The sequence below is a fragment of the Sorex araneus genome, chromosome 1, assembly GCF_027595985.1.
Source record: "Sorex araneus isolate mSorAra2 chromosome 1, mSorAra2.pri, whole genome shotgun sequence".
In the NCBI taxonomy this organism is placed as follows: Eukaryota; Metazoa; Chordata; class Mammalia; order Eulipotyphla; family Soricidae; genus Sorex; species Sorex araneus.
In genome coordinates, this window is record NC_073302.1 from 306,982,723 (window position 1) to 307,007,922 (window position 25,200).

Here is a 25,200-nt window from a genome sequence, read left to right on the forward strand (position 1 = left end):
CACAAACAAAAGTTGTGTCAGCATTTTATGCTATTTGAGAGTATAGAAATTCTGGAAAGTCACCCACTAGTTTTTGTAAAAACTTGAAGGAAAGTTTTTCAAACGATGCCTGCATCTAATCTGCAACCATCAACAAGTAGGTTGAAAATAATACAAGTAATACATTGTCATGGCCTCTGGGTTACAAAAGAAAGACTTATTCATGCAATAGAGAGAACCAGTGGGTGTCCTGATATCTGTGCCTCTCAGCAGGGGGGACTTGAGGCTCATAACAGACTATGGGGGTATAAAAGACAGGTCCTCTGTGTCAAGGACTTACTGTGGGCTACTCCTCAAACCAGGGGTACCAATGAAATCAAGCATGGAGCACTCCTGTTTCTTGGTGCTTTCTAACCTGTTTTATGTCATCACCGTTACTTATATTACCCTAAATCATTCTTAAAATGAATTGTTTGTGTAAAAATCCTCTTTCAAGGCCAAATATATAGGGAATCCAATCTCAGAAAAGCCAAGAAATTAAAAATTTGGATATATATCATAGGAAGACCTCAAAAGTCAAACATAGTCCATGATTTGAAGGATACCCTTGTCTTCTTTTCCATAAGTAAAAAGAAATATTTGTATAGTATTTATTTTAAAATTAGATTAGATTGTTTTGTGCTTGATACAATGATTTTTGCATAGCTATTTAAAGAGCCTTTTACTTTAGAATAGCCTTAGTATCACAGAATAATTCTAGAGATAATATAAAGTTACTGTATTTGGTCATTTTGACCACATTTAATTTTTCTCATGTTAAATAAGTACATCCTTTCATACTTCTCCAGTTTGATTAATTTAAGTATGAAACATTTTTTAAGGTCCTTTGTTTTTTAATTTTTTATTTCTTATAAATAAAAAATTCTTATATTTCTTATAAATATACCAATTGTTATTAGGTTATATACCCATTCATTCCTATGAAACTCACTGCATTTTCAATGATATCTTTACGAACTCACACTATAGAGATTATAATTGCATTTGTTAATTTTTTAATGGAATGTAATGTCTATAGGGTAAAATATTAGTAATTAAACTATTTTTGTTACTACTTTGAGGTTGTTTAATTATGATATTAACAAACAACAGAACAACACTAAGAAGATAAATTCAATATAAATTTTTTAAAAATCAATAACTGTAGGATAACATGGGTTTGTCCTTTCCTCCTTGCCACGGGGAGCTTAGGTTTATTGGGTTACACCCATCACAGTGCTCCCATTCCTCTACTTGTAACTTCTTTCTTTTTGCTCTGTTGACTTGTAAATATTGTTTTTCTCTTCTTCTTATGTCCTTTGCATAATTAATTCAGAGCAATGTTCTTTTTATATAGACACAAGAAGACAGTTAATGCTATGCTTTTGTAACTTGGGAGTTAATTGACTCCAGATAATATTTTCTCCTGGACATTTGTTCTCTCGACTTAAACCTCAGTTGCCCTTACTTTCTAGCACTCCAAAAGCAGGGTTCGATGAGGGACTGGATGGACCCAGGGCAAGCAGTGAGCTACCCTGGCATCGAAATGGGCCTGGCCAAAGCACCATAATATTTAACTATGAGTTAAGGAGATGGGCATGGACAAATTCTGTCATGATACAAAAAGTAATAACTAGATTTGACTCTGCTAGAGTTAGGAATGATTAATCCAGCCTGAGCACTGTAGTCTGAGTCTGTGGTGAGATTCCCCAGGAGAGCCATCCTATAAGCTTAATGTATCCCTTGCAGTATCCATACAAAATAACTAACATTGAGAAGTAGAATTAGATGTTAATTAAGTTATTGGACTAAGGAGAGGAGAAACACCTTTAGGAGTTATTTCCGCCCGTGAGCCTGATCAGCGATCAAGAAGGGCTTTCATATATTGATTTTGATACCGGACAGGGTGTGAAGGCTACCCCAATTGTGAGGGGTGTTGGAGAAAGATGAGAGAGAGACCAGGGCAGCAATATGGAGCACAGAGAGACTAGCAAGGGAGACCGAGGGAGAAGAACGTAGGGGAAGAATGCAGGAGCAAGCGTGTGGAGAGACAGGAGACATGGCTGCGAGATGGAGCGTGGGAAGATGAGCCAGAGAGACAGGAGGAGACAGGAAAGAGGGTCAGTGTGAGACTAAAATGGGCTTAGTGAGACTCGAACAGGCACATGGGGAGGATGGAATAAATGGCAACTGATCACCAACCAGCTTGACCCTCGTTTCCGCCTTGATCTCTCCATGGCATGGGCCTTCCCGGGTTGGGGAGAGGCCCAAATCCACTGAACACAGTTGGTAAGAAGGAGTGCCTCTGTTATCTCCCTAGTCACCTGGAGATTAAACAAATAACAAGATGATACAACAGACAATATCCAATTAACATAAAAGGAGATAGCAATATTCGAATAGACATGGCTTGGAGAAAACAAAAGGTAGAAGTGTAATAGTAATCTTATCATGAAATGCAAATAGATTGAATTAATTAACAATAAAATCAAAAGACAGGAACCTGCAGAATGATTCGATCAAAACAAAAATATCCAACTACCTACAATCTTTCTTTCTTTCTTTCTTTCTTTCTTTCTTTCTTTCTTTCTTTCTTTCTTTCTTTCTTTCTTTCTTTCTTTCTTTCTTTCTTTCTTTCTTTCTTTCTTTCTTTCTTTCTTTCTTTCTTTCTTTCTTTCTTTCTTTCTTTCTTTCTTTCCTAAATTTTTTATTAGTGAGTTGGGCTGGAGCAATAGCATAGCAGCAGGGCATTTGTCTTGCATGCGGTCAACCCGAGTTTGATTCCTCTGCCCCTCTCGGAGAGCCCAGCAAGCTAAAGAGAGTATCTCACCCACACAGCAGAGCCTGGCAAGCTACCTGTGGTGTATTCAATATGCCTAAAACAGTAACAACAAGTCTCAAAATGGAGATGTTACTGGTGCCCAGTCAAGCAAATCGATAAGCAACGGGATGACAGTGACAGTGACAGTGACAGTGATTAGTGAATCACCATGAGGTACAGTTACAAACTTATTAACTTTAGTGTTTGCATTTCAGTCATACAGTGACTGTTTTCCCATCACTCCAACAGTACCCATTCTCCTCCACCAATGTTCCCAGTATCCTTCCCACCACCCCCACCCCACCCCCCACCGCCCCTAGAAGACACATTTTAATGATTTTTTACGATCTTCAGTTATTGCCATTGTGTTTACAATGCATATTTTGATTTATTTTAGTCTCCCCTGCCTTCTACTAGTGAGTCCATGTGAAGTAAAAATATGCTCTGAAAAAAATAATCCCAATGTCTTAACTATTCTTTATAACAGTACTATCATTCATTCCACCTATTCTTTTAAAATCAACTCAATTCATGCTTACTATTAGTGTTTTAGACATTCCTTTTATATTAAGAATAAGAATAATTATTTCTTTTGCATTCAATTCCATTAAGTCCTTTCTCACAATTTTCCTTTCTCTTATGTAACTCATTTTCTGACCTGCATAATTTGCTTCTCTTTAAAAAGTTTAATATTGCGGGGCTGGAGTGATAATACAATGAAGGGGATTTGCCTTGCATGGCCAATCCGTGTTCGATACCCAGCATCCCATATGGTCCCCTGAGCACTGCCAGGAATACTTCCTGAGTGCAGAGCCAGGAATAACCCTTGTGCATTGCCAGGTGTGACCCAGAAAGCAAAAATAAAATTAAATTAAATTAAAATTAAAAAATTAAAAGTTTAATATTGCTTATAAATCGGTCGACTAATTAATATTTTTGTTTTGACTAAGAATGTACCTTTCCTCTTCAAGAGTAATTCAACTACATCTAGAATGAGATTGATTTTTTTTTTAACACTTTATGTACTTCACTCTTGGCTTTCTCTTCACAGATCTTGCTTGTTTGTCTGTTTCTTTGCTTGCCAGTTTCCTCTCTGGAGAATCCTCTGTTCTTATTTGAACATGTTTTCTTTTTCCTTCCCCTCACATCTTCCTAAATAAGTTTCAATAAAAACTATCTTGCTTCACAAAAAAATTAATAATTCTCTCTTCTATAACTTGCATTGTTTATGACAAGACATCCCTGTATTGGTCGGCCCTGTTCTATGATTATTGTTTTCTCTCTTCTCCCATCTCTGGTTGTTCCTTTTTCCTCCCATATCTTTGGTTTTATCCATATGAAAAACAATATGCATTGTATGGAAACTTTTAAAAAATATTTTGTCAATGTTTCATTGAGCTTTCTATATATATGACTTAGTATAAACCACTCATTTCAGAAATTCTTGGCCATTATTTTCAAAATGTCCCATTCTCTGTGTTCTCTTTCTTTTATAGTTTTTTCTTCTGGCTCAACGGTAGACCTCTTTGCACCTAATTCTAGACTAAGCTCTACCTCTTATACATTTTCCATTTAAGTTTATGAAATTTCCATTCAACCTGATTATTGCCTTCAAAGCAATTCTTTCTTCAACTTTTTTCCTTAATGACTGTCAAAGATTTTAATCATGTCTATAATACATTTTTTATTTCTATATTTCCTTTTTGCTTAGAATTACTTAGAACATTTCTTAGAATGTTCACCTTTTTTAAATTCATTCCTCTTGTTTTCATGCATGTTGAACTATTAATTCCATTAGAGAACTTAGCATATTAATCATAGTTATTTTAAATTCCATACTGAAAATTCAAACACTTATATTATATCTCAGTCTGCTTCTAATGACTGCTTTGCCTCTTTAAACTATATATTATCTGCTTTTTTCATGCATGTAAACTTGCTTTGTTAAGAGGTAAATACTGTTCATGAACACTAGGTACTTAGCAATCCTTACTTTAGTGTAGGGGTTTTTATTATAGCTAACTGTGCTTAATATTTCCTATAAGTATAGGTGAGGTATGCTCTTTATTTTGTCTTGACTCTTGTATGGGGCCTCCCTATGTGCTCCCCATCTCAATGTGAGTTCATATCTTACTGCTATTAGTTCATAATGTATTGTTGACACCTGAGTCCTTCTGCTATGATGGTAAAATATGGATAATGGAAGTGTTTTGAAATTTTCTACTCATTGGTTGAATATGCTGTTCTTCTGGTATTGTAAAGTTTATAAATCTCTCTCTCTCTGGGAGCAGTTTGACCCTCCTTTCTATCTGACCAATTTCTTCTTTTGGTTGCAGCTTGCCAGTGGTATCACCTTGAAATCTTGAGCTATCGATTGTAAGTTTTTTGCTCTCCACAAGACAAAACTGACAGAAGGGGCTAAAATATGAATATGTGTGTGTGTGTGTGTGTGTGTGTGTGTGTTTTGGAGGCATGAGATAATGGCTACTCTTTCCCATTGTAAAACAAAGGGCAATACTGCCCTAGATCTGCATCACAGAACCAGGTGATGATCCTGAAGATAAAACCCACTTGTAAGAGTATATGACACTCCTAAAGTTGTTGCCTCTAGCAATTTCTTCTTAAAAAATATATATATATTCACTTCCAGTAGTTCATTAAAGCAATCATTAAGTTTTCTTACCTGCTCACCCTCCAGCTGCTTATGCCATAAATATAAACTTGTCTGAAACATACCTAATGAGTGTACATGTAGCTCCCAATTTCTGGGTGGTAGATTTTCTTGCAAATTCAGTTCTTCAGTGCTGATTTTTGTTTTTTTCCAATTTCCTGTTATAGGAACATATAAGATGATTTTTTAATGTCAAATTTTGTGATGAAATAAGTGATATCACATTTTAGATAGATGTTTTTATATCTATAGCATAAATATTTACCAATATGTGTTCATATCCATCAGTATCAAGTTCCCTTTATATCTTAGCATGCTTCATAATTGTTAAAGCAGACCATTCCTATGTGTTGGAACAGTTTCTTAATATTGTATTTCAATAATATACGGTGAAGAAGCAAAGATAAATTATTTAATTTATATTTCTACATTGAACCACAAAGTCAGCAGTTTGGGGTTATAAGAAATATATCTACTGAGAAAAAAGATTAATGTATTTTTCAGTCATATTTATAAAATGATTTTGTATAAAATCTTTAGAAACACCAACTAAATTATGAATAGTACTAGAATATTAAATTACAATAAATTAGTAATTGTTGAAATTTATCAAATGAGAGTGTGATGAAGACAGTTTATAGATTTTTATCTAAAGTTGAAAGCTATTTCCTAGCTAAACACCAACAAAAGAATTAAGATAAACATTGATAAGAATTTTTATCATGTTAAAATGACAAACATTTAGAACAATAACTATCATTTTAAATGTCTAAATAAATATCAAGAAATAAATATCCAAATACAATTAAAAGTGAAATAAATTTGACAAATGTCTTTGAGTGTAAAATTTATGTTTAGGGGCTCTCCGTTGAGATGTGATCCTGGGGGCCGCACGTGTGTGGCCTCACTGCAGCTGCACGAGCATGATTCCAGAGGCCAGCAAAACTACTTTTGATACTGGCAGCTCCTTGCAAAATGTCTCCAGACTGAGAACTAAGCCTCGGCCCCATGCCTGCCCAGAAGGGAAAGGTTTTTCTCTCTTACCTTTTCCTTGCCCGGGTGGGGGGAAGGCTGTGGCAACCGCCATATTATGAGGACCACAGATGAGAGGTACAATCCTGTAGCAATGGGACTCGAGGGTGCTCTCGGGAAGGTGGGCGGCACCGGCTCCACAGAGGTGTGATCCCAGTGGAGAGTTACAAGATAAGAGTTACAAGCTTGCAATGATCCAATTTCTGGAAGAAAATTCCCTGGACTTAGTTGCTAAAATACAGAAATCCAAAACCTCATTTCTCTTCACAGCAAGTCTGACTATAGTGGGGAACTCCTAACAATAATAGTGAGTTTTTTTGTTGAAATATTGAATGTAACCAAAGTAAAGAGAAAGTAAAGTGAAATTTATCAGTTACACAGTTGGAGGGGGGAAATGAGAGGTATACTGGGGGGGGGGGGTTGGTGGTGGAATATGTGCACTGGTGAAGGGATGGTTGTTTCAGCATTGTATAATTGAGACTTAAGCCCGAAAGCATTGTTATTTTCCACATGGTGATTCAATTAAATAAATAAATAAATAAATAAAATTTATGTTTAGGAAAAAGTTGTAATATATTCTAGTGTATATTGGGATGATATTAAATTACTAAAGTTATGGAGACTGGAGCGATGATACAGCTGGTAAGAAGACATTTACCTTGAATACAGCCAACTGCAGTTTGAACTCCCAATATCCAGTAGCATCTCGCACACTGGACAGCTCCAATCCCTGAACACAGAGTCAGGAGAATAAGCCTTGAGGACCGCAAAGTGTTTATTCCCCCAAAATAATTAACGAAGTTCTCAAAAATATTTTATTAAGCTTTAAAACATTTCATTGGGAGCTTTAATCTTTATTTTTCTCCTCATCTATCACTGTCCCATTTCCTACAATAAAGAAGAGGGAATCTATTCTTTACTCCTTGTCCATACATTTTATTATGTAGTAAAAGTTGCTGAAGCCCACAAAGCAAGCAAACAATATATATGACACTGAATGGTTTTGAAAATACATGGAATTCAACTAGCCACCAACTCTGACCCAAAACTGAGGTAAAAACTGTTCACACTTTTAAATAAATAAAAACATATATTTATTTTACTAGGTAAGAATTTAAATGGTTAGACACCACCGCCATACTATTTTCCCCCTTTAGGCTTGATCCCTAGCTTGAGAAAAGAAATTAAACATTAAATTTCAAGTTTGTGCCACATTCAATATGGAGATATATTCAGTGAATAATATTTCAGTTTGACTTATGAAAATGTTGGCACTTAATTTGAACTTGATAGCAATATATATTTAATTACATTTAAAATGATTACAAAACAGCAAATCATCAAATAAGGTAATATAATACATACATTTATACTAACATTATACATCATATTATGATCTCAAAATCATTGTATTTGAATTATCTTAATAAATATAGACAATCATTTGGAAAAGTAAAGGATTGATATCACATAAAGTCAGAAAGATAGAAATGAAAAAGAATGAACCAGAATTTTTTTTCAAAGAGAGATGAAAAGATGATTTATCTGAGAGGTATTTAGAAAAGTTGGTGGTACTTATGTCCATTTCAAATCAATGTAACATTGGCTTCATGAGAAGAAATATTAAGATAACTCCACCTCATTAAGCCCAATCTTTGCACTACACTTCCATTCAGGTTAGAATCATACATACAACTCTCCCAAACACTCTGGTTATACTGCTTGGGATTTGTTCAGTAAATTCTGATCCAGCACAATATATGGCTATCCTTTGCCAATGGTTTGTACAATATATATTATAGCTATTGCTTACAGATTTCATTTCCACTTACGTCAAAACCCTTTTCTTAAACCTATCATCATAACACAAACATAAGGAGGGAGAGAATGGGAACATAAATCTTGCAGTCATTACTTCCGGAGTGATAATAGAAAAGACAAGACTCAAAGGGATCTTTGAGAACAAAGCGAATTTTTTTTAAAGAAACACCCAGAAAATGAAAGTCAAGCCTGGAAAATTCCCAGGAATAAAACGGATCAAAACCAATGAAGAGCTACCACCAAACAATCATTAATCATACTCAGAGCAATGCAGAATAAGGTACTGACAGTGCAGGCCAGGGAAAATGACTACCTTTCCTGAATGGCATCTTGAATGAGAAAATCAGAAAGTGATCACTTTGCTCATCCGAGGATTTAATGTGAATAAATAAAAAGACCTATATTAAACTTTATAGGCTGAATTTCACAGCTATTTTCCAATTAAGTTTGTGGCCCTCTTAAAAAGAAGCCGCAATCTAAGCGTGGAGGTGAAGGATTCCTGGTAAAGAATCATTATCTGCTCTTGTACAGCCTGCGATTCTCAGCACCAGGGAATATTTAAGAATCTGCGATTGAAAGTACTAGAAAAATCATGATGAGAATTGAGTTTGATAAAACTTCACTCCAACTTTTCAAAAAGTTGGTTGGTACTAACCTGAGAATAAGAGACTGACTTTTTATAATAATCATCTGTTCCTAAAATAGATGTCTAATAATTTAGAATGGTATTTTAATTGCATCTTAAATCCCCACTCTTTCACCAAGATAAGACCACAACATACAAAAGGAAAAAGGTTAATGTTAACAAATATACCTCATTCCATAAGAGTCAGCCATTGAAGTGGAAACAATTCTTACAATATTGCAACGTCAATAAAGTTTGAAAACCACTATCCTACATCAAATTTAAACATCATCATCATCATCATTATCCCATTGATCATCAAATTTCTTGAGTGGTAACCTCTCCATTCGTCCTATCCCTGAAATTTTAGAAGCCTCTCTCTACTCGGCCTTCTCAACGATGCCGCATTGGAGGCTCTTTCAGGGTCAGGGGAATGAGACCCAGCTTGTTACTGACTTTGGCATATGAATACACCATGGGAACCTTGCAACGGAACCATGTGGGCAGGAAACTCAAACAATATACAGGAACTTTAAACAATATACATAAAATAAAACCATTGCATGATCTGATTTGTAAGAGATACCTAGAATAATGAAATTCATACAGGTAGAAAACAGTATGGTACTTAATGGAGACTAGGAATAGGTAAAAATAGAGGTTTTGTTTAACAGATATAAGTCTTCTATATGTAAAATGTTAATTTACAATAAGAGAGCTAAGATCATAAAGTGAAGGAACATTTTCCAACAAATGGTCTTGGGAAAACATGTTAGCCACTTATGAAAAAATGACAGTGAATCACTTTCACAACAGGCACAGAAGTTAGCTCAAACAGATTAAAAATTTAGATGTCAAACCTGAATCTATAAAGCCCACAAAACAATCATAGTAAGAAACTCCATAGTTGCTCCAGTGGTTCAACTCCACTGGCAAAGAAAATCTAAGCAAGAACAAATAAATAGAACAAATAGGATACATCAAGTAGAAGTTTTTTGGAATGCAAAGGAAATTATCATTAAAGCAAAAAGACACTCTAATGGGAGAAACAATTCACATACCACACATATGACAGAATTCTAATATCAATGATATATAAAGTACTCACAAGATTTAATGGCAGAGATACCAACAAATAAAAGAAAAGAAAAGAACACATTAACACTTCGTTAAAAATATATACTGATGCCCAATAGGCACATGAAAAAAATTATTACCACTAATTATCAGGGAAATACAAATAATACCAGTTAGATATCATTCATATCAGTGAGAAAAGCCTTCCAAGAGGACAAAAATGAGCGTTGATGAGATGGTGGAGATAAAGTAACCCTTACAGCTAGTGCAAATATATAAAATTGTTCAGTCTCTAGAGCTAAACATTATGTAGATAAATAAAAATATGTAAAATAGAGACATACCGTGATACGTCAATCAATACTCTTGGTTATCTCTCCAAGGAACTCAAAAAGATAAATTTGAAAATGGACAGACAGACCTATGTTCACTGCAATGCTATTTGCAAAATCGAAGCTCTAGATATAACCTAAGAATCCGAGACAGGGGCTGGAGCGATAGCACAGCGGGTAGGGTGCATGTGCCTTGCATGTGCACGCAGCCAACCAGGGTACAATTCCCAGCATACCATACGGTCCCCCGGGCAACCCCCAGGAGTAATTTCTGAGTACATGAGCCAGGAGTAACCCCTGTGCATCACTGGGTGTGACCCAAAAAGAAAAAAAAAAAGAATCCAACACATTCCTAAACAGCTAAAGCTGTGGCACATTTACAGCACTGTAGCACTATTGTCCCATTGTTCATCCATTTGCTCAAGCGGGCACCAGTAATGTCCCTATTGTGAGAATTGTTGTTACAAGGTAGCTTGCCACGCTCTGCCGTGTGGGCGGGATACTCTCAGTAGCTTGCTGGGCTCTCCAAGAGGGACAGAAGATTAAAACCCAGGTAGACTGAGTGCAAGGCAAATGCCCTACCCACTGTGTTAGTCCTATAAACAAATGTTACTTCAATAAATTAAGACCCAGGGGGCGGGGGCGGCGACCCCCGCCCACCGCAGTTAGATACTTAAACCCACCTCCCCCACGTGTGCTTCCTTTTGGACCCGGCTGTGGAAGGAGCATGATGGAGGGGCCCGAGGGAGCGCCCTCGGACTCCAAGCAGCCCACTGAACTAATTCCGGCATGGGACCAGAGACCCCACGGCGTGCTGAAGCTGTGGGACCCGGGCATCCCCCAATTCTTTTAACCTGTCTCTCTCTCAACTCCTCCCTCCTGAGCACAGCGCAGGGGCCGCGGTTTTCCTGAGCGCAAAACGGAGACGCCGAGCCTCTCTCTAGGTTTCTCCATCTTATGAGCACCATAAAAGGGTAAAAGTTTGTAGTGATGTTATTTCTGGTTGTACTTTCCCTGGACTTTATACAGAAACCCAAAACCGCGCGGCCGCTGCCGCGGCCGCGCGACTTAATGTCATCTTAGTATGAGCAATATGTAATGGTTCCTTTCTAATGGGGCGGACTTTTGTGGGAGATCCTAATAGTAAGTCTGTTGCTGAAATATTGAAGGCAATCAAAGTGGTAGCCATCTCACTAGACTGAACTAAGCTATATCCCCACGCCGGCTGAGAAGAAATTTTCTTCTTTCTCGGGAAGAAACGCGGTGTGTCATCAACTACAATGTGATGTCCATTAAGCAAACAGACCTGGTGGCGTGGGAATGGGATATAAGGGGAAAAATTATGTACAAGGAACAGCGGGACGCTGGTGGAATCTCGAGCCGGAGCCGATACCAGCGCAAGACCTTCGGTTCCAGAGACTGCTTGCAGATACTCTACAAGTCTATCAACTAAGCCAGAGCCCCACGCCTGCTGATGACGGGAAATAACCATCCTTTTCGGTTTTTTTTTCCCTTGTCAGGCAGCGTGGCGATTACTAAAACAGGCGTGAACTCGGTGGCGCGGGGCAAGGGGGAAAAAGAAAAACTATGTAACAAACAGCGGGACTTAATATCTCTATATTCTTAGCAATGGAGAACTATCAAATGCCTCCTTGGCAATAGGACTGCTTTTCTTTTTTGGGGGAAACCCCAACAACGGTAGTGAGTTGTGTGTTGAAACATGGAATGTAATCGAAATAAGGCGTAAACGAAGTGAAACATCATGTGCAAGGGTTGGGACTGGGGAGGTGGGAGGGGGCGGCAGGTATACTGGGGGGGTTGGTGATGGAAGATGGGCACTGGTGAAGTGAAGGGTGTTTGAGAACTGTATAACCGACATAATCCTGAGAACTATGTAACCCTCCACATGGTGATTCAATAAAATTAAAAAAATAAATAAATAAATAAATTAAGACCCAGATTCAAGACCTCATAATTTTCTGTAGCTCTGTTCTGAGCAATCATTGTTAAGCTCTTGTTTAGGATGTTTATATCATAAATAGGTTAGTGGTGAAAGAACATTAAAGAAATGCTACTATCAATAAAATCTTTTACTCCAAATATAACTGTTAAGATTTACCCTTTTTTGTCTAAGTTAAACATTTTAACATTATTTTAAATATGGAATTAGAGTAGACAAAAATTGCTATTGATTAGGATTGTTATATGATTGAACTCTCAGATTTTAAAAAGATTTTCTTGCCCATTATAAAAAATAACCCAACACATAGGTCAGTAAGTATTGTCACTCTTCTTTTTGAAACAAGAAAACTGAGCCAGAGACTACAAAGAGTATCCAATTTGTTTTTGCTTTTCTTTGTTGTTTGTTTGTCTGGATTTTTGGATTATACCTGGAGATACTTACGGGTTACTCCAGGCTCTACACTCAAGAATAATTCCTGGTGGTGCTCAGGGGTCCATATGGCATCCCGAGGAAGGAACTGGGGTGGGCTGTGTGCAAGGCAAACACCCTGTCCACTGTGTTATCACTTGGGCCCAGGATAAAGAATTTAATCCTTATCTACTTTTCTCAAATGTAAAACTCTTGTCTCATAACACTATGGTTAACTTTAGTTTACACTTCTCATGCCAGATTCTAGTATTGATCATTTGAGTTTTTAATATTACTGCACATTCACTTTGCAAATTTGCAATATTACTGCATGATCTTTAAGATCTGGAGTGATAGCAAAGCGGGTAGAGCATTCACCTTGCAGGAGGCCAACCTGGGTTTGATTCCTCTGCCCCTCTCAGAGAGCCCCGCAAGCTACTGAGAGTATCTCACCCACATGGCATAGCCTGACAAGCTACCCTCAGTGTATTCGATATGCCAAAAATCAGTAACAATAAGTCTCACAATGGAGATGTTAGTGGTGCCTGCTTGAGCAAATCGATGAGCAACGGGATGACAGTGACAGTGACATTTGAAAAAAGGTATATTTTAAACACACAAAAATAGAAACTGAGATATTTTACTTAAATTATTTTTTTAAATCTAGTCAATGACTTTGGTGGCTTCTATGATTTGTTATAGAATAAAGTGTAGCAATTTAATGCTAATGCATTTGTTGTGACTTTCATTGCTTGCTATCTGTTTTTTTAGTCCAATATAAAACATTTTCTTTACTGTTTGTTCAGAGTATAAAACTATCAGCATATATAATCATCATTGCTCAATTTGCATTCCTCCCAGAAATTTGAGTGTACCCAGAGGTTACAGAAGAAATTTATGATTTGTAGAATAAATGTATACTCTTTTCCTGAGACATTATCTTCTATTATCAAAGATCAGTTAACTGTCATTTTTAAATGACCACATATGGTTATTTGTTTTGAAAACTGACAATTTACAGAAAACAAAAACTGAGTATTTCTTATTGTTGATTCTAAACCCTTAAAATAATAAGGTGCATATAAATAAAGACAAGGTTATAATGATTATTGTAGTTAAGAATAAAGAGATGGGTATAAATGTAATGGTGATTGAAAAACATATTTCAGGTATAGTTTGGAGTTTAAACTCCTTATATTTCTTTGAAAATCCCCATCTTTTGCCTTCATTTTGCTATAACCCTGGTTAGAGGGCATATAGGCTAACAAAAACTAGGGAAATATGAATAATGAAATAAATGTGTGGGGTCCCTGCTGCGGGCATCATCCTGTCCCGCAGGGAGGACCCTTCATGGGGCTAAGGAGGGGAAGCAACCAAACGAAGAGACGCAGAGCCAGAAGGAGGAGGAGAGAGAGAGGGAGTTTATTCACAGCAGTTACAATACTTATACCTCTTGGTGGGAGGGGGTGGTATGCATGCTTGGACCCCCACAGGAACAATAGTAAAATGTTGATCAGGCATGGCCGTTGGCTAGTGAGACAAGTGGTGAAATGATAAGATCACAGGAATCCCAAGCAGCCTCTGCTTGACTAGAGGATAAGAGCCAAGCTCTGTAAGATGGCTCCCTACAATTATAGAGAATATTTTGAGAATTAATGTATTTATTTCTGCATAATTATAGTGTTGAGTTAAATTCCTTCAGCTTATTTTTCTTCCCTTTTACATTTTTCCTCCAATGTAAAGGAGTTCACCCTGAGTTCTACTGAGTTCACTTTCAGGCATATTCCTGCTAGAAATTCAGGGGAAAGTCATGTCAGAGGGCATGTATTTAAAAATCTATCTTTAGTACAGAATGATGCCCTCTTCATAGGTCCTTACCCTCATCTCATGTTTAATCTTTTTTCATTTACATGGCCTTACAGATAGAACACTAAGAGATAGTCCTGACTTCAGTTTTGATTCATATAACAACTCCGTAAAAGTTATTAAAATTACTTTTTAAAATTTTTATATTAAAGAATACTATTCATCCAGTTAATTTTTATGCAAATGGAAAATCAAGAGCCCCAAACAATAAATTCAATTTAAACTGCATTATTTGATGTTATTGGTATCTGAATATATACCAAACAGTAGGTTACTTTACATAGTTGAAAGCACTACAGTTTAGAATTTGTAACACCTGCCCAAATTCAAATAATACTTTAAGTGCCTTAGAGTGCTTTAAATAGGGCCATACTGGTGTGTTTGCTTTGAAAAACACTTGGATTTATTTAAGGTAAGCATTATGTTTTAGTCTCACTCTCAGGGCTACTGAGTGTTTTAACAAAAAAATTATTTACTAGATTGAGTGTTTTTCTATTCTATTTACCAATTCACACATAGAAATTGCACACCTGATATTTACAAATAAGACCATATTGGCATCCAAAAAAACATTCAGTGAGAATTAGTTTGCTAATATGACTCTACAATAGTTGAACATCAGGTCTTTCTGTTCTTTCCAATAATATAAGCAAGATTATAAAATGACCTGAGAGTTTTCAGCCTTGTGAATTTTGTTTTTCTTTCCTTCATGCTACAAGGCCCATCTGTGAATACAGGTTTTGCCTAATAAATATGAGAAAAGGACAGGTGCGGATCTGTAGACTGGAAACTCAGGGAGGTAAAGATTGATGTGCTGATTTGTTTTTGTATACCTGCCCAAAAGCTGAGGGATGAGTGCAAACTAACGACCATAAATAATAGACACCCTCATCAGCTGGGTTGAGAACGGAAATGGTGGCAATTTCCATCAGAGGGAGGAAAACCAGCTGTTGCTGCTACCGGTGAGCAGAACGAGAAGAAACCCTTTTCCAGAGCAGCCGAAGGTACTGTCAACGACCACGCAGAGCTGCTCACTCCCAAAACAGTCTACTGGGTCAAAAGGAAAACCTTTTTCTCTAGCGAATATAGAAACTGAAGACTAGGTTTACAGTTAAAAGGTGTGTAATCACAGAAAGGGGGCAGGCGGCATAGGTGCTCCATAGAAAAAGGAAAATGGAACACTGAGGCATTCTCCCATCATTTCTTCATTCTTTTATAAAGACTTCATGATTCATGTTTTCTGAAACCTTTGTTTTTGTCTCTCGTTCTATGGCACAAATGGCAAATTATTGAGTTATGTATGCACTACCAAGTAAAGGATAACGACTTTCTCTTTTGTTATCTTGGGGTTTGGATTTTTGTTTTTTCAGGCCACACCTGCAGTGCTTGGTGGCTACTCCTGGCTTAGCTCTTGGGATTCACGACTGGCTCAGTGCTAAGGGCTCACTCCTGGTGGTGCTCAGAAGAGCACTGGTATCAGGAACCAAACCTGGGGAATCTAACTTGCTGAACATGTGCTCCAGTACACTGGGCCGATTTCCTAGAAGATTTCCTAGCACCCAAGAATCTGCTTTAATTACTTAATGGTATTAGTGTTATCATGGCTATCAAACAATAATTCTTTCAGAACCATAAAATTCATTCAATATGTAATCTTAAAATGTCTATATATATATATATATATATATATTAGGTTTTTTCATTGCAAAGTTATTGGAAGGAGGTAATTCATGTATTATTATGAACAGTTAACAGCTAATCAAGAGAAAATGGAAGCTAAATTTATACAGATTATTGATGAGATAGTTCAATCTAGATGTAATCTATTTCTCTGGTGTATTTCACTATTTCCATATCTTATTTCACATTGTGTAAATAATACAGTATTTCAGAAATACACCCTTAGCATCATTCTATTTATTATAGGCATTTTTATGCAAATGTCAGTGTCTTATCCTTTTCCTTTCAGATAATTAAATATCTCTCAGGAAAGATCTCTATACTGTGATTTAGACTCCATTTACATATTCATAAACTTCATTTAGAAGCTATAACCTTCTTTCAAATGAATTCAATTTCCATGTTGACTATGTACAAACACTTGAAATACAGTAACGTTAAAATATGTTAACTTTTATGGAAACATATTTATGCATGTTTCAGAGCAGCTATTGACATTGGTCACTTCAATAAACAATGAAGAAAACTGAGTTGCAGTTAAAATGTACTTGTCATAAAGTTGCACAAAGCGAAACACATCATGCTAAATGCAATGATGAAACTATGAAGCTTGCTTCCCCTTCATTACTGAAATGTTAAGCTTTAATGGAATGATCTAGTCCACATATGGATAAATGAAAAAGCATAAATTTTTGAAAGCATAACTTTAAAACTCATATTTCAAGAAGAAATGCTATAGAACAGGAGCAATATTACAGCAAGTAGTGCATTTGACTGGCATATGACTGACCCTGGTTAGACCTCCAGGATCCCATCTGGTTCCCAAGCCTACCAGGGGTAATAAAGGAGTCTTCCCTGAGTACTACTCGGTGTGGCCCCAAAACAAAACTCTGCAAAATTCATGAGGAATGATTGAGTCTATCGTTATAGTCTGTTAGTCTTTTTTAAAAAATCATTTTTGTTTGTCTTTAAATATTGTAAGTACTTATTTTTGAGAATGTAAAAAAGAAATTGGTGCAAAAAGCTAGTGATACAAAACAGTACCCTTAGATGCCACTTCCCCTCTATTTTTTGAGCACATATAGAAGACCTTGACCACAGATAGAACCCTTTGCCCTATTTATAATAATAATATAAATATAAATAATAATATAAATAGATAATAATGAAGGGCCCTATTTCACCCATGCATCAGTCAATTTATTTCTATTTTGTTATGCCCCAGTGAGCACGTATGTGCACATTTTTATTAATTTTTATTTCTTTTTATACTGATATTTTGAACATCAGATGCCATTTTCAAACAAAAAGGCTGGAGTGATAGCACAGTGGTAGGGCATTTGCCCTGCACACAGCCGACCCGGGTTCAGTTCCTCCACCCCTCTCAGAGAGCCTGGCAAGCTACCTAAAGTATCTTGCCCACACAACACAGCCTGGCAAGCTACTTATGGTGTGTTCTATATGCCAAAAACAGTAACAAGTCTCACAATGGAGACGTTACTGGTGCCTGCTTGAGCAAATTGATGAGCAATGAGATGACAGTGAAAAAATGGAAGGGAGTTATTTCTTAGGTTGAATAGGAAGTTCCTTTCTTTGTTCCTACATATCTCTAGTAAATTACAATATATGTCATCCAAAGAATGATTACATATTTATATTTGCATCCCAGAGCCTATCCTTAGGATGTAGTATTTTTTTTCATAAATCTTAGAGATCTGCAGAAAATCTTGTGACATACTAAGATTGATTTGGTGAGGTTTCAAAATTTGAAAAAATTGAAAAAAATTGTAGTGACACTTCTGGTATGACAAGCATTATTTTTGGTGGACTTCATTTCAAGTTGTGTGGACAGACACCATTTTGCCTCAAACTGCCAGAAGGAGATTTCTAGGTAAAAAGTTAGCAGTCAGACTTGGCAACCTGATTCAAGTCCCAGTTAGTGACCACAAAGGCTCTCCAGGCATTGATAACTCCTTTGTTCTCACTACAAAAGTCACCAAGTCCTTCCTCCTGATTAGGAAAGAAGCAGAAGGTCATCTGCTGATTATTACAAAGGCCTCAACTTGTACAATCTGCTGGAAGACTCAAGACAACAAATGGAAATTTTCACACAAATGATAGAAGCTCAGCCAGGCCAATCCTTGCTTTGATCCTTTCAAACTCCCCCAATTCTTTTTTTGGATGAAATTCTCCCTTGTACATCCTGGTATAGCCCCTAAACTGGGAATCTCAGTCATTATCCCAATTTCCAAATAATTTATTGATGATATTAGTGGGAAGACTTCTACATTCCTGCTTTCAAATGACAACCAAATTAACATATTATGAAGATAGTGTAGTTTAAGTCACGGGGACAGAACAGGTCTAAGGCACTTGGCTTCAGGGCTGCTGGCTGAGCCAATGGCACCACACACAATAACCTACAGAAGTAATCCCTGAGCAAACAGCCAGGAGTAGGCCCTGGGCACCACCAGGGGTGGCCCCAAAACCAAAAAGGAAAAACAAACAAACAAACAAACAAAAACCAAGAAACTAAGAATTTTTTTCAAAGAGGTAACACATGTAAAATTCAAGCAGTCTAGGATTAAGTGTGTGTGTATTCAAATAGAGACACTTTTCTCTGTCTTACTCTGATAAATTGCCATGTACATGTGACTATATACATATGTATAGAGCAACATGTGTGTAAGTGTAAAATTCAAGTGACCTTTCATCCTGCAGGACCCAAACCTCCAGCATTGCTCAGTGTTACCTGCAAACTCCTCTACTAATTCTTTTTCGCCTTCACTTTTTTCATCCCAAATGCTACATGTTTTCTACAAGATCTTTAACCAAGTTATGTCACGCCTGTGAAATATTAACAAGATTATCATGAAATTCTCATCTATAAAATTACACGATCACATAAAAATCACTTTGCTATCATCATTTCCCTCTAGTTTATCTTGTACTTTATTCTTTTTCTTGTGTTTTGCATCATCTGCTTCAAATTAAGCATTGACAATTAATTATAATAATCCTAAATAGCTTCGGTTTTTACCCCCAGTTTTCAGGCAAAAGGCTCTTGGATTCCAAGATGACATACAAATCAAATTCAGCTTTGGTTAGCACAAATCAGATTTGATAGCAAACAATTGGAAACACACTAAAATGAAATCACTCTGGGGGCTGGATCTCGAATCCTTAGCTCAAGACACATTTTCTGTGACCTTGAAGATTACAGATTTCTAATGTTCACAAAAGAATTTGATGATTTTCATGCGATAGTATCTATAATGAATTATAAAATGTCACATTAACTTACCCTATAAACTAGAGTAGGCTCAGTTCATATAGTTAAGTTCTAAATAATACTTTGAATAAGATTTAGTTTCATTTTCTAATAGTTATTTACCTAGCAGATAGATTTTTAAACTATTGTCAGTGCATTTTGTGAAGCTCAAATATTATTAATATCAAACATAATCATGGGTCCACATCTAAATATAAACAGCCTCTCTGAAGTTTATTAAAAGAGCTGTGACTAAACAATGCAGTCTCAGGAATAAAATGACATTCCAAAAGGTATTAAATTTGTTCACATTCTCCACATTTTAGTGGAGAAAACAGATAGAATCATTTATTGTATTAGACAATGTGAAAGCAATTCATCATTAAAAATTCATAATTGCTTAGAAAAAAAGTAACTAATTTAACTTGAAAAACAGCAAAGTTTTTCATAACTAAATTACATAACTAAACAAATATTAAAGATAATTTATTAAGATCAAGCATGACTTTCTTAGAATAAGATGCTTGGGAGAATTTTTCCCGCAGAGGTTTTATCCAAAATAATGCCAATAAAATTAATTAGGTTATAACATATTCCTGCATTTGCATAAAATTCTATGTTACAACTTGATAGCAAGTGATGCTAAATGATTCTTTTCATAGTACTTTGTATACTTAATATTTCCTTGAATTCTTATAATGGTATAAGTTAGACTGTTCTTTATCCCAGCTTAAACATGAGGTGATTAAGACCTAGGGAAGTTAGAAAACTTGTTCAAGAGCATGGTCACTGTTAATGATGTAGGAAGGAAAGTCAAATCAAAAACAAAGATATGGTTTTGTCTACAAAAATTTATCAGGAGTAGCAGGGAGATCACGGAGGGTTCAGGTGCTTGACTCACTCAAGCCAACTCAGGTTAAATCTGCGATATCTCATATGGTTCCCCAAGCACTGAGCACAGACCCAGGAGTAAGCCCTGAGCACTGTTAGGTGTGACCTCAAGCCAATAAAAGTAATTAGAAAAGACTAATTATAGAGGCTTGAGTGATAATACAGCAGATAGGGCGTTGACCTTGCACATGACCAACACAGGATTCAATCCCCAGGACCCCACATGGGCCCCTGAGCAATGCAATTCGAGCAAATTGATGAGCAACGGGATGAGAGTGACAGTGATACAGTGAATATTTTTTAAAGATAATGTACACTATACTGTAGCATTGTCATCCCATTGTTCATTGATTTGCTCGAGCGGGCACCAGTAATGTCTCCATTGTGAGATTTCTTGTTAATGTTTTTGGCATATCGAATACGCCATAGGTAGCTTGCCAGACTCTGCCATGAAGATGGGATACTCTCGGTAGCTTGCCAGGCTCTCTGAGAGGGACAGAGGAATTGAGCCTTGGTCGGCTGCATATATGACAAACACACTACCCACTGTGCTATCACTCCTCTTCGTACACTATACTACAGGAGAAAAATATATGACTAAATAAAAATATCTGAAAATATAATTTTAAATTAATATTTACTACAAATAAAAAAGGTATTTTATTTATTTATATGAAAACAAAAGTACGCCTACTCCAAATTTTTAAAAGTAAAACAAAACTAGAAATGACTCCAGGCATCAATATTATTAAGAAGTATTATTTTCAAATTATCGAACATTTAGTCTTTTACAATAAAAGCTGAGCAACATATATGACTATATCTTTTTGTTTGTTTTGAGCCATATTTGCCTGGAATAACGGAAGGAAAAAAAGAAAGGAGGAAGGAAAAGGGAGGGAAGGAGAGAGAGAGAGAGAGAGAGAGAGAGAGAGAGAAAGAGAGAGAGAGAGAGATCTAACAATACAAATAACGGGCTGGAGCTATTGCACTGCAGAAGGTGCTTGCCGGGTGTGTTCTTTCCTCCCTGACAACAACACACTTGATCCCCTGAAGGTCACCAGGAATGACCTGTGAGCACAGAGCCAGGAGGATGCACTGAACTCCGCCCTCCACTCCCATTGCCCCCTGCCCTGACAGACAGCAAGAAAAAAAATCAACTACCTAACAAGAGTAATAAGAACTGTAGCACTGTCATCCTATTGTTCATTGATTTGCTTGAGCAGGCACCAGTAATGTCTCCTTTGTGAGACTTGTTACTGTTGTTACTCTTTTTGGCATATCAAATATGCCACAGATAGCTTGCCAGGCTCTGCCATGCTGGCAGGATACTCTCAGTAGCTTGGCGGGATCTCCAAGAGGGACGGAGGAATTGAACCCCGGTCAGTCACGTGAAAGGCAAGTGCCCTACCCACTGTGCTATCACTCCAGTCCAAGAGTAATAAGAACTTTCTAAATTATATTGTGATGCTCTAGTAAAATAAAGACCCTTAATACAGATTGCAGAATCTTTCATTTTATGAACATTGTTATATATATGACTACTTAAATTACTAAATAATTATAACAGTGCAGATGGCTCTGTTTTTACATTAGTCACATACTTTTCTAAGTATCCTAATAGCTTTCAATTTAACTTAAAAAACCACGACTGTTGGTATGGAAATACTGTATAATAGTACAGCAGTATGGTGTTTGCTTTGTACTGGGCTGACCCCACTTTTCTCCCCAGCACTCTTACAGAATATGGTCCCCTGAGCCTGCCAGGAGTAAGCCCTGAGCACTGAGTCAGCAGCAAGCCCTGAGGCACAGAGCAGGGAGCAACGCCTGAACATAGGTAGATGTAGTCCCCCGAACAAACAACAACCAGTAAATAAACTTATTCTTATGTCAATTGCAGCACCCTATATTCTACATCATTAGGAAATGTCCTGAGTTAGCTCTCTTGTGTTACATTTAAATGCTGGTAATTGAGGGTTAAAAGCAGAAGAAGAGAGAGTTAAAAAAAAAAATAGCAGCATTTCTAGGACATTTCTAGGACATTTCCTATGTCCTAGAAATTTTATTCTGTCTTATTTTTGGGGTGTGTGTGTGTTTGTGTATGTGTGTGTGTGTGTGTGTGTGTGTGTGTGTGTGTGTTGGCAGCAGGGGTTGGGTGGGGATTCCCAGGAGTGCTCAGGCAAGTGATTCTCAACCAACCTAGTGGTGGTTCAGTATTAATGTCGGAGAATGTTTCGTTTTCCTGTCAGTGTAGTACTGGACCACCAGGTTACCCCAGAATTCATGATGCCTCCCAGGATAGACTTGGCGATGCTCAGGGGGCCATCTGGTAGAGGTCTTGTGAACTGCCTGCCCCAAATTTTATTTTTGATCAATGATTCTACCCACTAAATTTATTTCTGAATGACTTGACCTATGAACAAATGTGATAAGCACTTTAATTATGCATAGCTACAAGTCACACACCATCTAAAATACTCCTAAAGGTAAAGCGTCTCTTGTTACAGCAATTATCCAGTTTGGTAACTCTTGAAATTACTTAACAAGCTCTGCTTTTCCCCATTATTTAAAGGAATGATGTGAAAAATGGTATTAACTATAAGAAAAGTACTTCATAGGTTTTACAAATAGATGGAATTTTAATATAAATGTTGTTCCCCAAAAATAGCTACAGGAACACTAATAAAATGAATGTCCTATATGGTGACAATACATGACATAAGTACTAAAGAAAAGTGATCAATGAAAGTTTCAAATATGTTAAACTTTCAATTGTAATATTGTTTTTTAACTCTTCAAATCTTCAGATTCGCTAATGTGCAAAATATATTGTAATATATTTATTAGTATTAATATTTTATTCTCAGGCCTAATTGGTGGCAGATAACAATTAAATCAAGTGACAAGATCCAATCTTTTTAATTTTAGAGGCTGGTATAATTGTAGAACTCCAATATTTTTTCCATAGCAAAGTTGTTTTTGAGAGACCACACATTTTCCTTTGCATCTATTAATCTTCCTTGCCCAAAAGAACTGTTACCAGAGATTCTTCACGCCATGCTTATAAACACTGTTTGAATCAACCTAAGTATTATACTTCCCCAAGGTCAAATACTATAAAAAGTAAAGCTATGCATAGAATTAAATCTATTTCACTCTTGATTATAGTTCTTTATAGTTTCTAATTATATTTTTCCTAAGTTGTCTGTCAGTGCTAGAGCAAGCAAATGCGAGTAAACAGTCTCTTGACATGCTAAATTAGTCTGCTGTCAACAAAAACCAAAAAATTCACAGAGCTGTAATTTTTCTTGTGAATTCAGGCAGCAGAGTCAGAGGTGATGCATAAGTCAAACCCACGTCAAAGAAGTAGAAGAATCTGATTGTCCTTTACAATCTTCTACCATCCTTCCTATGTTTGATTCCCTTCTTTTTGAATTTGAAACAATTTTGGATGATGAGGAGTTTGAATATAAGAAAAATAAAAGCTAATGTCTTCTTGATTTGAATGTATGCTGCATTTGACTATAGTTGAAAGCAGAGAAGAATAAAAGGGGCCAGTATGATACTACAGCTGGTCAGGCATTTGCTGGGCATGTAGCCACTTGGAATGAATCCTCTGCATCCTATATGGTCCTCTGAACATTGCCAGGAGTGATCCCTGAGCTCAGAGCCAGGAATATGTCCTGAGCACTTCCAGGTGTGACCCCAAAACAAACAAACAAGAACAAAAGAAAGAATAACCCTATTTTTATAATTCAGTACCTTTGGTGAAAATAAACATGATTATAATTTCTTGGAAAGGTGAATATAATGACCAGTAAACTAGTGAAATAAGAAGAATTTTATTGATGTAAAGTTAGTTCAGGATAAGTTCATGAAGATACCAGTGTTTGTGAAAGAGAACTGAAAGCATGCTTATTTTTTAAGTATTGAGAACCTGTAGTCTACTTGAAGGTAAATAGGAAGCTTATCCTTTAGTAACGGATATATATAGTTCATTTCCTAAATATCTAGCCCAGATGGTTCGTTAAATCTCCTGAAATCAACTTAGAAATAATTTTCACGGGTTAACACAAAGATTGTGAAACTGAGTTGGTTAAAACTTAAAATCTTATTTCTCTCTGATGAGGCAGATGCAACTACTCATATGTACATTCTTGTTTGTAATCCAGTGACTGATATTTCTAAGTATTTATTCCATCATCATCATCGCCATCCCATTGATCGTTGATTTTCTTGAGCAGTCTCAGTAACATCTCCATTTATCCTAGCCCTGAGATTTTAGAAGACTCTATTTACTCGTACTTCCCAACTGTGCTGAATTGGAGACACTTTTAGGGTCAGAGGAATGAGACTCATCATTGTTACTGGTTTTGGCATATTAATATGCTATGGGGCGTTTGCCAGGCTCTGCCATGTGGGCAGGAAACTCTCGGTAGCTTGCCAGGTTCTCTGAGAGCAGGAACTAGGGTATAAAAAGCTTGATTCCGGGAGCTTGGTTTTATAGTCTCTGGATGTTAGCCATTGGTAGGATTACACAGCACCAGGGGCAGTTTCTGGGTGTGCCTGCCTAACTACTGGAAAATGGGGGATCTGGGCAGAAGAGGCCCAGACCCGATCTGAGCAGGCTTGGGGGTCTCAGCCAAGGGTCCCATATACCTGGTTTCCTCTGCTGGTTCCTTCATGTGTGAGGCTCTTCCAAAAGTCTGGAGCAGGCCTTGAGCATG